General features: G+C 37.5%; 1 protein-coding gene across 1 annotated transcript in view; it reads right to left on the bottom strand.

Annotated features, from left to right (window-relative positions):
* grm2b (glutamate receptor, metabotropic 2b) overlaps positions 1–12,829 on the bottom strand; it is a 23,181-nt gene that overhangs the window by 8,650 nt on the left and 1,702 nt on the right. The gene's annotated exons all lie outside the window — the stretch shown is intronic.

Genomic DNA, 12,829 nt, shown 5'->3' on the forward strand with positions numbered 1-12,829 from the left:
ACTGTTGTTGTGATTTGGCGCTGTATAAATAAAATTGAATTGAATTGAATTCATTGGCAGAGTGTTTGGGATCATTTTCATGCTGAAAATGAAGATGCTACCACAAAGACACATTGCATGATGGATCAAAATCTGATGGTACTTTGCTGTGTTCATGTCCATCAATTTTGACAAGATCCCCAACACCACTAGCGACACTGCAGACCCTCACCATGACAGTGCCTCCACTGTATTTTGTATGTCAGACAAACCAAGTGATTATTTGCTGGAATTTCAGAAAAAGGCTTGAGCCGTACACTGATGTGCTCCCAACACTACAAAGTTGAACAAGATTTTTTAAACATACAGTCATATTTGTTTAAATTTATTAAATATACCTATTACTTTAATTGTACTTTTTAACCTGTCTTGCATTACACATAGATGTTTTATCAATTCTTAATTACAAAAATATGGGTTCCAAAATAATAATGAAGAGTGCAGAGTCATTGTTTTTGCTGTAAATTGTATAATAAAGTGTAGAAATTAATTAATTTACTTATAAGTCCTGCATTAAGTATTTATTCATTTGTTTATATATTTTTAAGCTATTCTACTTTTTGACTTGTATATTCTGTTTGTAGTTTAAGTGGAGCCATTAAGTGCAGATCAGCTATCTGTCTGATAGTCTGATTCAGCTCAGCGGTGGAGACTGGCTGTGGAAACAGCAACAATTCAGTGTTTCTCTATCTCAGACTGCTTATTGTGTCAGAGATCCACATCACCAGCAGCCAGTGCCACAAATCGATTCAACAATAGTGCAGATAACAACAGCAACAATGGCAGACAGATATGAGTTTTATCAGTGGGATTTTTCTGTTTTCTCCACTTGAGCCATTCTGTCAAGTTATTGGGGGAAGATTTTGCTGGGACTTATGATACCCATGTAACCCAGATAATACATTAATTTCCTCCTGGAGCTGATTGCTGGTGCTGCTGAGTTCACCAGGGCTAGATGATAATCTTTGACTGACAACTCAGCGTGGCATCCTTGTTGAACACAAGCCTGCAGAAAACGACTGTGTCGTAGTCATACCATAAACTCATGGCAATTATTTTCCCACACAGTATTACAGTGCCATGGCAGCAAGGCAGTAAAAACTTGTCATTTTCCAGGAATCCCCTATGAGACACAGTGGTGATTAGTGAATACCCATGGGCTTCAATGTGACCGCCTCCTCCCTCAAGCACCACTGTTTGCCTGGAGGCTTTCCAAACAATGGCATCCCCGTGTATGTAATTGGAACCTACTACACTAACTCCAAGCCAAATTAAAGTACCATTTTGTCTCCCAGGTCTCTCATTCCAGCTCACAAAATCCTAAACAGAGCTATTAGTCCTTTCTGTAATGATATAAATCATATGTATTATCCTGCATACACACCAAGTATACAGTGTTCTGCATGTAGCATGTTCCCAGATCATGTTACTCAGTAATATTTTGTTAACCTTGAGATGTAAGTTATTATTTGTAATTTATTATTATTTGGTGCTATATATAAAAACATCCATCCATCAATCCGCTTATCCTTTTCAGGATAAGCTGTCTTATCCCAGCTGTCTTAGGGCGAGAGGCAGGGTACACCCTGGAGAGGTCGCCAGTCTGTCACAGGGCTAACATAGACAGAGACAACCATTCGCACTCGCATTTATTCCCACATATGGGTAATTTAGTGTTTCCAATTAACCTAACCCCATTGACAGCATGTCTTTGGATTGTGGGAGAAAGCCGGAGAACCCAGAGAGAACCTATGCAAACACGGGGAAAACATGCAAACTCCACACAGAAAAACCCTGGCCTGATGGTGGAATAGAACTCAGGAGCTTCTTGCTGTGAGGCAACAGTGCTAACCATCATTAATTTAATTTACCAGCTTTTTTTATTAGGTACACCTCTTTGTCTGCTCGATAGTGCACATATCAAATCAGCTAATCACACGGTAGCAATTCATTGCATTTAGGCATGTTAAAGACAACCTGCTTAAATTTAAACCAAGAGCCAGAAAAAAATCAAGTCAAAAGCACGAAGTTGAGATAAACAACATTAAAGTATGGATTCTCCATTGTGGGGATGGTATTATGGTGTGGAGGATACTTTAGCAGTAGCATTGTTGATGACCAATAACAACCATTTTATGACAACAGTGCTCCCATCTTCTGATGGCTGCTCCGCAGGAAAACATGCCTTCCAACAAAGTTCAAATCAAACTAGTTTCATAAACATGGCAGTGAATGTATTCACACGGCCTCCACAGTCACCAGATCTCAGTCCAATAGAGCAGCTTTGGGAAATGGTGGAACTCAAGATTCACATCATGGATGTGCAGCCAACAAATTTGCAGTAACTGTGTAATGTCATCATGAAAATATGGACCAAAGTGTCTGAGTAACATTTCCAACACCTTGGTAACTGTATGTCACAAAGAATTAAAACAGTTTTTTGGCTAAAGGGGATCGATATGGTGCTAGCATGGTGTAACTAACAAAGTGCCTCATGTATATCAGGTCAAAACACAGACGTGAGACTAGTTGTTGTTGTGAATGCAATCCACAGTAGGCTGTTAAGACTAAAAAAATCACACTAATCCCTATCTGCAAGTTGCCATCTGCTTAAACTTGTTAAGCTAAAATACCCAAAAGCTAAGAAGCAGCATAAAATACACCACAACCTCCTGAGGGGAGAAATAGAGTAAATATGATGTATTTTGGCATTGAAACTGTACCCAGTAGTATTCTTTCCAGTGATCTAGTGTGGTCTCATGCAGTTATTTACACTGAGATATGTCTGTTGTTGAGACATAGGTATGCCTGATTAAATCCACTGATTAAGGTTATGCTGCCTGGGATATATACACCATTTATGCAAGCTAACATGTCAGCAATCACAATGAGCCAGTCAGTCACACTTGCATGATAATAAGGTAGTTTCCTCTTGCAGGGTTTTTTTAGACAGGCAGTTGGCCTTCATCAATAGATTCTTGGAGAAGCTTGACAGCGCACCTTTCAGGACGGCACTGGAGTGTGTGACAGTAACCGTCTGTTCATCCTCATGTGGTATTTCCCACTTGTTCTCTCAGTTGGATAGAAACACCCACCGCACCGGCTCAGAGGAAGAGACACCAAAAACTCTAGACTTGTATTTTATTTTGTGATTAAGTCACATAGCTTTGGAGGACTGTACACTTTCACTTTCACTGACACTCATTTATTTTATTTAGTTAAGACCTGGGTCCTTATTTTACAAACTTATAACTCAGGCTTTTAACTTCAGTCAAACTCATATTAAGTCTTCTCTATATAGAACTTTTTTTATTTTTAAGTTTGTGCATAATGAAGAAAGGTGAAATATTATCATATATGAAGCAACCATAATCAGATCTCTAGTGATGAACCAAACCAATATAGGTTGTTTGGATCAACTGCAGAAAAAAAGGGGAGGAAATGCCCAAAGGTATTCCCAAAATTACACATAGTTCTGATCATAATTAAAATTGTACATTCACAAAGCATATTTACACAGCAGTCACAACTACAACTGGGGGAGGGGTGGGTATTTTCCACCAATCATGAGCGATCTTTAAATTGAAACTCTCTCCAGATGTAGAAGTAACATGAGCTGTGCCCATTTATTTTTTGAGGACGGGTTTATTATTACATAACTGCAATATTATTTGCATAATTAGTTTACAGACCTCATTAGAATTACAGGTTATTTTTAATATATCATAGTTATTATGGAAGCACATTAAATAGTTAAGGGTTGTTTTGGTTCTGTTGTTAAGGAGGCTCATTAGTCCAGCCAGAATCTCTTTAACAGGAAAAAACAGAGAAAACGCTCTATTACACTGCACAGGAAGTGCTTTCATGACTACCAATTTATACATAAACTAATATTTTTATTAAAAGGCTGTAGGTCTTTATATGTCAAGAGAAAGCTGTTTGGTAATCAACATTTATTTCATTGGCATGTTTATGTTGACTGATGTCATTACCTTGAATTATTATTTAAATGTTGTAAAACTTTACAACTTTTGGGTGACTAAAGGTGAAAATGATGCTTAAAATTGTTGGTTGTATTCAGTTATCGTGATATATTTGGTAAGTTTTGGTAATTATATTTGATTAATTGCAACTTGAAATGACTGAAATACATTTCGACCCTTAAATTTTGGCAAACATGGCCCAAATGGGGATATGTGCTCCTTTTCAGATGATTATTATTATTATTAAACTTTTCGTCCAGTTTTGATAAAATTATGCTCAAATGACCTGGAACTTTATCAAGTGCGAAATGCAATTGTCAAATATTAATTCTTTTATTATATCTGACCTTGAAATTGTCCTTCAAAGTAGTAGGAAACCTAATAATGCTTAAAGGTAAAGTTACATATACACATATAGACATACATCCCACAAGTGAGCTGCTGTTATCGCTTCCCGCATTGACCAGGTAAAGCATATACCCTAAGGCTATTGCAGAGCCTGAGTTTGAATCCTCCCTGAAGCCTTTTACTATGTATATTCCCAGCTCTCTCTCTCTCTTGGCTTGCGTGACATCTCTTCATTGTACTATTTCAATAAACACTAAAAAAAAATTTAAAAAAAGCCCCCCCAAGTAATATTTTCTTTCAGAATAGGATATTGAAAGTACTGTGAGTAGAAGTTGCAACGGTTGAACAGATATAAACCTTTTCTCTACTGGTGCGCTACATTGTTAAAAATTTGAATAAATCTGATTGTGGCGACATCCAAAGGCCAACATTTGGCTGAATGATAAAACTAACATATCTACATATCATAATGTTCTGAAATTGTGTACTGGAGAAAGTGATGTTTCTTCATGTCACATCATCCCATTCCACGTTTTGATCTGGCCTTGTAAGATGGACTCTAAAACTGGGTGCAGTTTTCTTCTGAACTGTGTGATGTAGAAAAACAATCCTGCTACGATTTCTAATGTAGGGCTAATGTTTCAAATTAAGTCTTCCTTTCTCTGATTTTTAAATTTGTACATAATAAAGAAAAATTATCATACAAAAAATTGTTGACTAGTGATTGTATAAGATTTTTTTAGGGTCATTATTTATGTTCTTTTGGCCTAGCAATTCAGTTACATAGATATTTTAAGTATTGTAAGTCCACTGAATAGTTACAATGTATCAGTTATCTATCCCAGTTGGTCATGTAACTTATATTTCAAACATTAACGTCCAAAAGAGCACCATCAGTATTCAATGTAAAAATATAACAGAATGACTGCTTTTCATGTTAATTAAAAAAACATTTAATTCCGCAAATTTTTGTCTACCACAGCCCCCTCCCTGAGCAGTTTCCATCAAATATATTGCATGAAAAATAAACCATGACCACATGTTCTGAGTAGCGTTGTGTGTAAAAAATAAATAAACAAATAAAAAAAGGGGGGGGGGGGGGGGGGGGGCTGTAAAAAAGTGTTTCTATTTCAAGAAGAAAGTTAGTCGCCAAAGTAAAGGAATCTAAGAATGTAGTTAGACAATGGCCAACATGCCGAATATCTATGTCAATATTGGTTCAGTCAGTAATATGCATCATGTAGTTTAGACCACATTTGGAGGAAGCATTAAAAAACTGAAACAGCTGGAACATGGGAAGAGACTTTCTAATATGTCTTATAATATGTTTCAGGATGGAAAGCCCCAAAGATCAAACTGAGTCTTGTAGTAGATACAGCAGATGACACAGATTAAATTTGTGCATATATGGTTTTGCTGCTGAATTAAGTACAATGCATTTGAATTGTATTAGTTAAATTCAAATACTGAAATTGATAGGAAAGGGTTGAGTGCAAAAATAAATATGCAGTGTAAATCATTAAACATGTTAATTACTGATATTTTTAATCAAGCTGCTAAAAAAGTACACGGTAATTAAATTCTTGGGCAAACTATAGAGTTCATTTAATTTAATAAGAATTGATTTGTTGCTACATTAATGATACATGTCATTTTAAAAAACAAAAAGAACAACAATAACAATAAAGGTACTAAGTCTGAGCTCCACTAAGTCCTTGTGTTTTTTGTAGGCTATGCAAAAACACATCAAAGGTAAAAGAAAAATAAACCTAAAAGTGATATAACTGTAAATGAATCGGAAAGCAGTTTGTATGGAGCTCTTTGAATGTTCAATCTATCATTTGAATATGATAATTTATCGTTGCACTGAAATATATGAGAAAATGGTTGTTAATGAAAATAACAGCTTAGCATCATTTTAATGTATGCAGCAGTTTAAACTTTGATCAAAACACTCACTGAGAGGGAGCAGCACTAAGGCTAAGTTGTTCTGCTCTACTGTGAAGAGACAGCTGAAACAGCAGAACACCGGTGGTGACTTAATTGACTGTGCAACATCAAACAGACACATAGTTTACACTAAAAATGTTCGTTCACTTCGGTCTAGTTTGTTTTTCTCTTGTGGCAAACCCAACACCAAGTGTGAACCTTGTGTTCAGCTGCAGAGTCTCTCTGCAGTTCTCCAAACCTTCTTCAAAACTGAAAACTCCAATTCAGATGAATCAACATTCTTCTGCTTGCTATTCTTTCCACTTGGAGCTATACACACACACACACACACACACACACACACACACACACACACACACACACACACACATATATATATACATAGTGGCTTGCAAAGGTATTTGGCCCCCTTGAACTTTTCCACATTTTGTCACACTACAGCCACAAACATGAATCAATTTTATTGGAATTTCACGTGAAAGACCAATAAAAAGTGGTGTACACGTGAGAAGTGGAACGAAAATCATACATGATTCCAAACATTTTTTACAAATAAATAACTGAAAAGTGGGGTGTGTGTAATTATTCGGTCCCCTGAGGCAATACTTTGTAGAACCACCTTTTGCTGTAATTCTGTAATTACATCTGCCAGTCTTTTAGGGTATGTCTCTACCAGCTTTGCACATCTAGCAACTGAATTTCTTGCCCATTCTTCTTTGCAAAACAGCTCCAGCTACTTGCGTGTAAAGGATCCAAAGGGACTATCAAAAAGTAAACTAATTTTCAGACGCTTATGCAGTGCCACATTTCACCAAACAGCTCGTGTGAACAAGGGCACAGGGCACTGCACAAGAACCTCAAATAATGTTCTATGTGATTTGAATTTGGCAATACACTCCAGGAAGTCACTATCACCTCAGATTCTAAATGTAAGTATATATGGCCACAAACAGACCCATATTTAAACAACTGAACTAAGCCACAGATACAAACACACAAACCCACAAAAACAAAGGGCTAGACCTATTCACGTGTACTTTATATAAGACCATGTCGTGCATGCATTTATGTCTGTGGATCCCAGCCGGCTGTAATCAAAATTTGATATCACAGCTCATATAGCTGGCGATGCAAAGGCAGAAAGGATTGTTTGTTGAATTGCTTGCATGAGCTATTTCAGGAACAGGCAAATCTTCATATTAAACATACACCTATTATTTCCTCCCACCAGCAAAACAATACTCACCACACGAGCAACCTTTTGAGCCACACTTGAGAACAGGAATACATCTGCTCTTTATCGCCTTCTTAGAAAATAATGCTTTGATATATCACTTCTAGCTTCTAGCACTTCTGAACCAGCTTGATAGGTTTGGCAATTTTTACTGTTATTAAGACTGAAGTGCAGTGCTCCTGTCACACAATCTTCAGCGCTAAATTTTAAATAACAGCCACGGGTTCTGCGTAAAGGCTCATTTTTTATTTATGTGATACTACGTAGGAAAAAAAACAACAGCTCTAAGACGGGCGAGATGAAGGGAAGTGCATCGAGGCACAAATAGGCTAGCACCATTATTGACTGTGTGGGTCTTGACTCGAACCAGCTTTCCAGTCATTACAATGTTTTCCTTCACTTTGAATGACATACTGATGTGCTAATTAGAGAGCTGCAATGTGTTCTCTGAATGTGCTAAACTTTTCACTTCTAAAATAACCGATATTATATTCAGCTATAATATCACATGATAAACAAAAGTCTTTTGAAGTTAACACCAAAGCAAGGTTGGTTTTTGTTTTTTGTTTTACCCGACTTGCTCTGTGAGCGGGGGAAAACAGAATAAAGACAGAGTTAATAAAACACTGCACACCAAACGTATTAAACATCGATATGTGGCGGGACAGATGTTATAACCTGAAATTATTGAGGACCTTCCCAGATGCTTCAGCAATGATAAAATAGAGTTTATCTACCGGTCTTGAAGGATTTAGTTGGTGTTTTTTGAGTATAATTTCAAAATATTACACCTTTAGATGTCTGCAGTCTTGATGTCTGGAGACTGAAGGGAGATAAGTTGATATTGTCATATTACATGCCAGGGATGGTTCATCTTAAAAAAAAATTTTAATGTCAAAAAAGTAACTCAAGATTTACAACACTTTTTTCCCAATCCATACATGAGTTAATGTAGGTAGATTAGACACAAGCAGCTGGGCTGTGCATATAGTCTGTGCAGTGGATTGAGCTGCTTCAGAGCTCTGCGTGTTGCATTTTTTTATCTTCAACATAAAGTTAATGTTGAAGATAAACCTGTGGCTATGCCTCTAAGAAAATGTCATTTTTTAAATTGTTCAGCTACCCAAGCATAAGACATTGTGGGAACACATTAAAATTATTTAATTGTCTTTCTTAAATGATTTCTCCGTGATGCTAAGCTAAATCCATAGGTGTAAAATGTGTGGGCTGCTGGTTATGAATCATAGATGCTTCTATATGGCTAACATCCTGTTTGGCACGGCAAACTATTTTCAAAAACCTCAACTGTGAGAAGATATAACAAAGACAACAAAATACACTGGGATGAGCAAGGCAGCGATGCAAGCCTTCTAAATGTTGCTGGGCTAATTATGAACAAATCCTTTGAGACTAAACAGAAACTGGCTCATCTCCCACCATCGTTACCACCTCTTGTCCTTGGCCCTATCACAGGCAGCATCAGCCTTTTCCACACGCAGGTGGGCACATCCCTGCCAGCCAATGGAGACATATCCCGCAGATGGGAAAAGCAGCTTCTCTCAAAGTTCCCCAGGATGGTCTCTGGCACTCATCCTCCTCTGTTTTATAATGCCCTTCATCTCCACAAAGTGCTTCTCTGGGATAAATGGGGACTGTGAAGACAGTGACCTCTCAAAAAAATCCCACCATGGGCCTCAAGCCACTCTCACGGCTCGATTCATTAAAGTGCCCAGGAAGTGAAGGCACTCACAAAGAGACTGTTGAGCATCGTGACAGTAGAGGTATGTATTCAAATTTATACAAAAACAAAAAAGCAGAGAGTTTCTTTTTTAGCCTTTGTGACTGTGTGGCTGCTGAAGATTCATTCACAAGGAAATAGACAAAAAACAAGCTGTTCTTTTGTCAAGGCATCATCAACATTACTATGAAAGGAAGCCCTGAGTGTAATGAAGGCTTTAGAAGATTATAACATGGTGCTGGATATCCTCAGTCCCTTTCTGTCGAACTCTCCATTCAGCTTTAACACACTCTGATGAAGCATTCATCTCTGCAAGAACTTAGCTAAGGTTGGATCATATTCTGGCTGTAGCACAACTCAGTGTTATCTATACTCCTCAATGCATGGTGATATGCAAAATGAGACAGTTCAGCTGTCATACTTTATATTTAAAGAAATACTAGATTTCAAAGTGAAAACCATACAGCCTGCAGTTATAAAGGATAAAGGATTCAGTTATTTATAACATTGGCTTGACACTATGGCAAACATTACTGATGACGTTTTCTATTGAAGTGATGACACGCGATATTTATAAGCTAACATACGAAGCTTTGTAAGTGACCTAGAGTACTACACAAAAGTCTTGATCTTTGTTTTACTTTGGACATTGGTTGCTTTTTCACTCATTCTCTTATAGCTGACTCACGTTCAGACTAATGTTTTTCTTTGTTTGTTGCTTAGTACAGACCTATGAATCATTCAAACATAAAAAAGGCACCTAACTCAAGGGATGGACAAGTGTTGTATCAACAGATAATAAGCAACTTGGCAAAGAACCAATTTTAAATTGTATCATTAGTCACTTTGACGCTAGCAGCCTTTCGCAAACACATAATTTGTTCCCATTTTGTTAGTTTAATCTACAAAAAAAATAAATAAATACCATGGACACCACAGTTTGACAGGCATAAAACTGTACTTCTGCTTCAACAACGTGATTCCCAAAGAGCTATTAGCCAAAAAACTTGGCATATCTCAGCATGGTGTGCAGTTTGTCATTATTAAATTTGAGGAAAGTTGACAAGTAGAGGACAAGTAGCGCATGTCTTTTATCTTAGCTCATTCCCATCACCCTCGAACAGTCACAGCAGATAACTGCCCCTCCTTGAGCCTGGTTCTACTGGAGATTTCTTTGTATTAAAAGGGAGGTTTTCTTTCCCACGGAAGGAAGGGAAACAGGGAGCAAAAGCTGCTGTTGCTTTTCATTAATGTAAAACAGTACATTAACTCATAACACACCGGGGAAAGTAATATTTTACACTGCTTGCTATATTTGTTATACGTTACTGCAGAAATTGACTTGACAGATTATATCATAACCAGTTAACACTATAAACCTGCAGCTACAGGTGATCACTCATCACGGTCTTTGTTATCTGTTGTGGTTTCAGGTTCTGGCTGCTGCACTGGGATAGGCATCACTCAAGTTTAATGTAATTCTGGGTTCTTGGCTGACTTTGTTTTGGCACGCTGGCTTTGCTTGCCAAGAGGGATGTTTTGTTAGCAGAACAGTGCAATTGTTTCTGTCCTGGATGCAGTCTGAATTTCACCATCAAACTCTTGACCTTTCATGCAATCAAAATAAAAGTACTGTCCATATTGCCACTTCTTAAAAACTGTAGATCACTCCACCACTTTCCTCCACCCAGCACACAAACTGAAATAAGCTGATTGTAGCAAACCCACAGGATGAAAAATGTGCTTGATTTTTTTTTCTTTCTATTGGCAGTGTGTCGATGACTGAAGAGACTTTGTCGTGCAAGTAACAACATGAACTGTAATGCAATTATTGAATTTAGCACAGTAATGAGTCAGTTTAGAAGGCAAAGCTGGGTTTTTCAAATTGGACTGAAAATCAACAGTTAACACTTATGGAGTTATACTAATCATCAGTCACCCTAATCATCAGTGTTATCATCAGTATGTGTGGAAGAGGTCAGGAGAAAGGTAGAAAAATGACTGTCTATAACCTTTTGAAAAACCCAACAGAGGCTCTGTCGTGGTTTGGGGCTGCATTTCAGCCAGTGGTGTTGGGGATCTTGTCAAAATTGATGTAATTATGAACACATAAAAGTCCTGCCAGATTTTGATCCACCATACAATACCATCTGGAAAGCATCTAATTGACATTTCTTCTTTTCTTTTTTTTACCGTGGCAGTGATCCAAAACACACTGCCAACAGAGTAGAAACATACCAGGATAGAAAAATAAACAACAGAAAACTACCAGTCATGGACTGGCCTCCCCAGAGCCTGGATATCAACATTACCGAAGCAGTTTGGGATCAAGGTTGTGACTAATATCAAATGAAAAGCTCTGTCCTTCAAGAAACCTGAAGAACTATTCCTGAAGACTACTTAAACACGTTACAAGAAAGGGTTTTTATTAGCTTTAGAAAAGCTGAAAGAAGCTTTTTTTGTTTGAAAAGCAAAGCCACAGCATCCAGTGGTCAAATTAGACACAAAAAACATGAATCAGCAATATAACTGAATAGAGATGTTACTGAATGAAACAAAACTGTTTCATTAGTCACATACATAAATCCGTGAACCAGTGAAACATAATGTTGGTTTCCACCACAGGAACTAACGGGCTTTTTAGGCCACCATAACCTTTTGTGCCTAGTCAAACTGCCTCTGCAGTACCTTGCAGAGGAGAAAAAGTACCTATTCCACAGTAAGTTCTTCTCATCAGCCACAAAAAACTGCTGAGCATGGACTCATTGCTTACTGGCTGAATTTGGACAGGAATGTAGGAAGAATGGAGGAAAGGAGTCTGTTCAAGTAAGTTAACTTTCACCTTCACCAAGTTCCTGCAATGTAAGGTAGCTATAAGTAGTGAGAAACCTAAAAGATTTAGCTTTGAGGTCCTTTGACTGAGGAAAAAAGTGGATAGACATTGCCTGTAGAAAGTTGCTGTTAAAACTGGTGATCTTCACTGTGTCACCAACTTTTAATTAAATGTGATGGAACTGTACTGTTTGAACAAACAAATCTGAAGTTCCCCACAGTGTAGTGTTTCAACTGCTCAAAACAAGTTAGAGGGCAGAGCAGTGATATTTCTGGAAAACCACAATAGCATTTTCATTAGAGGTGAACATGTACTACAAATACTTTGTGACACACTGAAAAGGTTCCTGTGGCAAAGATTCCACTGTTGTACTTAACAGACCGCATGACACAAAATCTTAGGAGGCACAAAACAGGATGAACCCCAAAATCAAAAACCAGAACTTGAGTTATTTTATCATTTCAGTCAGTATTAATTAAATATTGGTGTATAATAAATGACTATTAGCTGGATTAATGATGCTTATCATGTAACAAGCGAAAAACTGGAAAACATTGGTCCAGTTATTATCTGAACTCAAATGTGATCATGTTGCCGCACCCCTAAGGCTAATAGAGATGATCTTTACTTGTGTATAGTTTACCCAAGGCTTCGCCACATATTGTGCGTGCATGTGTGTGTGTGCGTGTGTGTGTGTGTGTGTG

This window comes from Pundamilia nyererei, unplaced genomic scaffold, assembly GCF_000239375.1.
Source record: "Pundamilia nyererei isolate P.nyererei 1_Seehausen unplaced genomic scaffold, PunNye1.0 scaffold00012, whole genome shotgun sequence".
NCBI classification, from domain to species: domain Eukaryota; kingdom Metazoa; phylum Chordata; class Actinopteri; order Cichliformes; family Cichlidae; genus Pundamilia; species Pundamilia nyererei.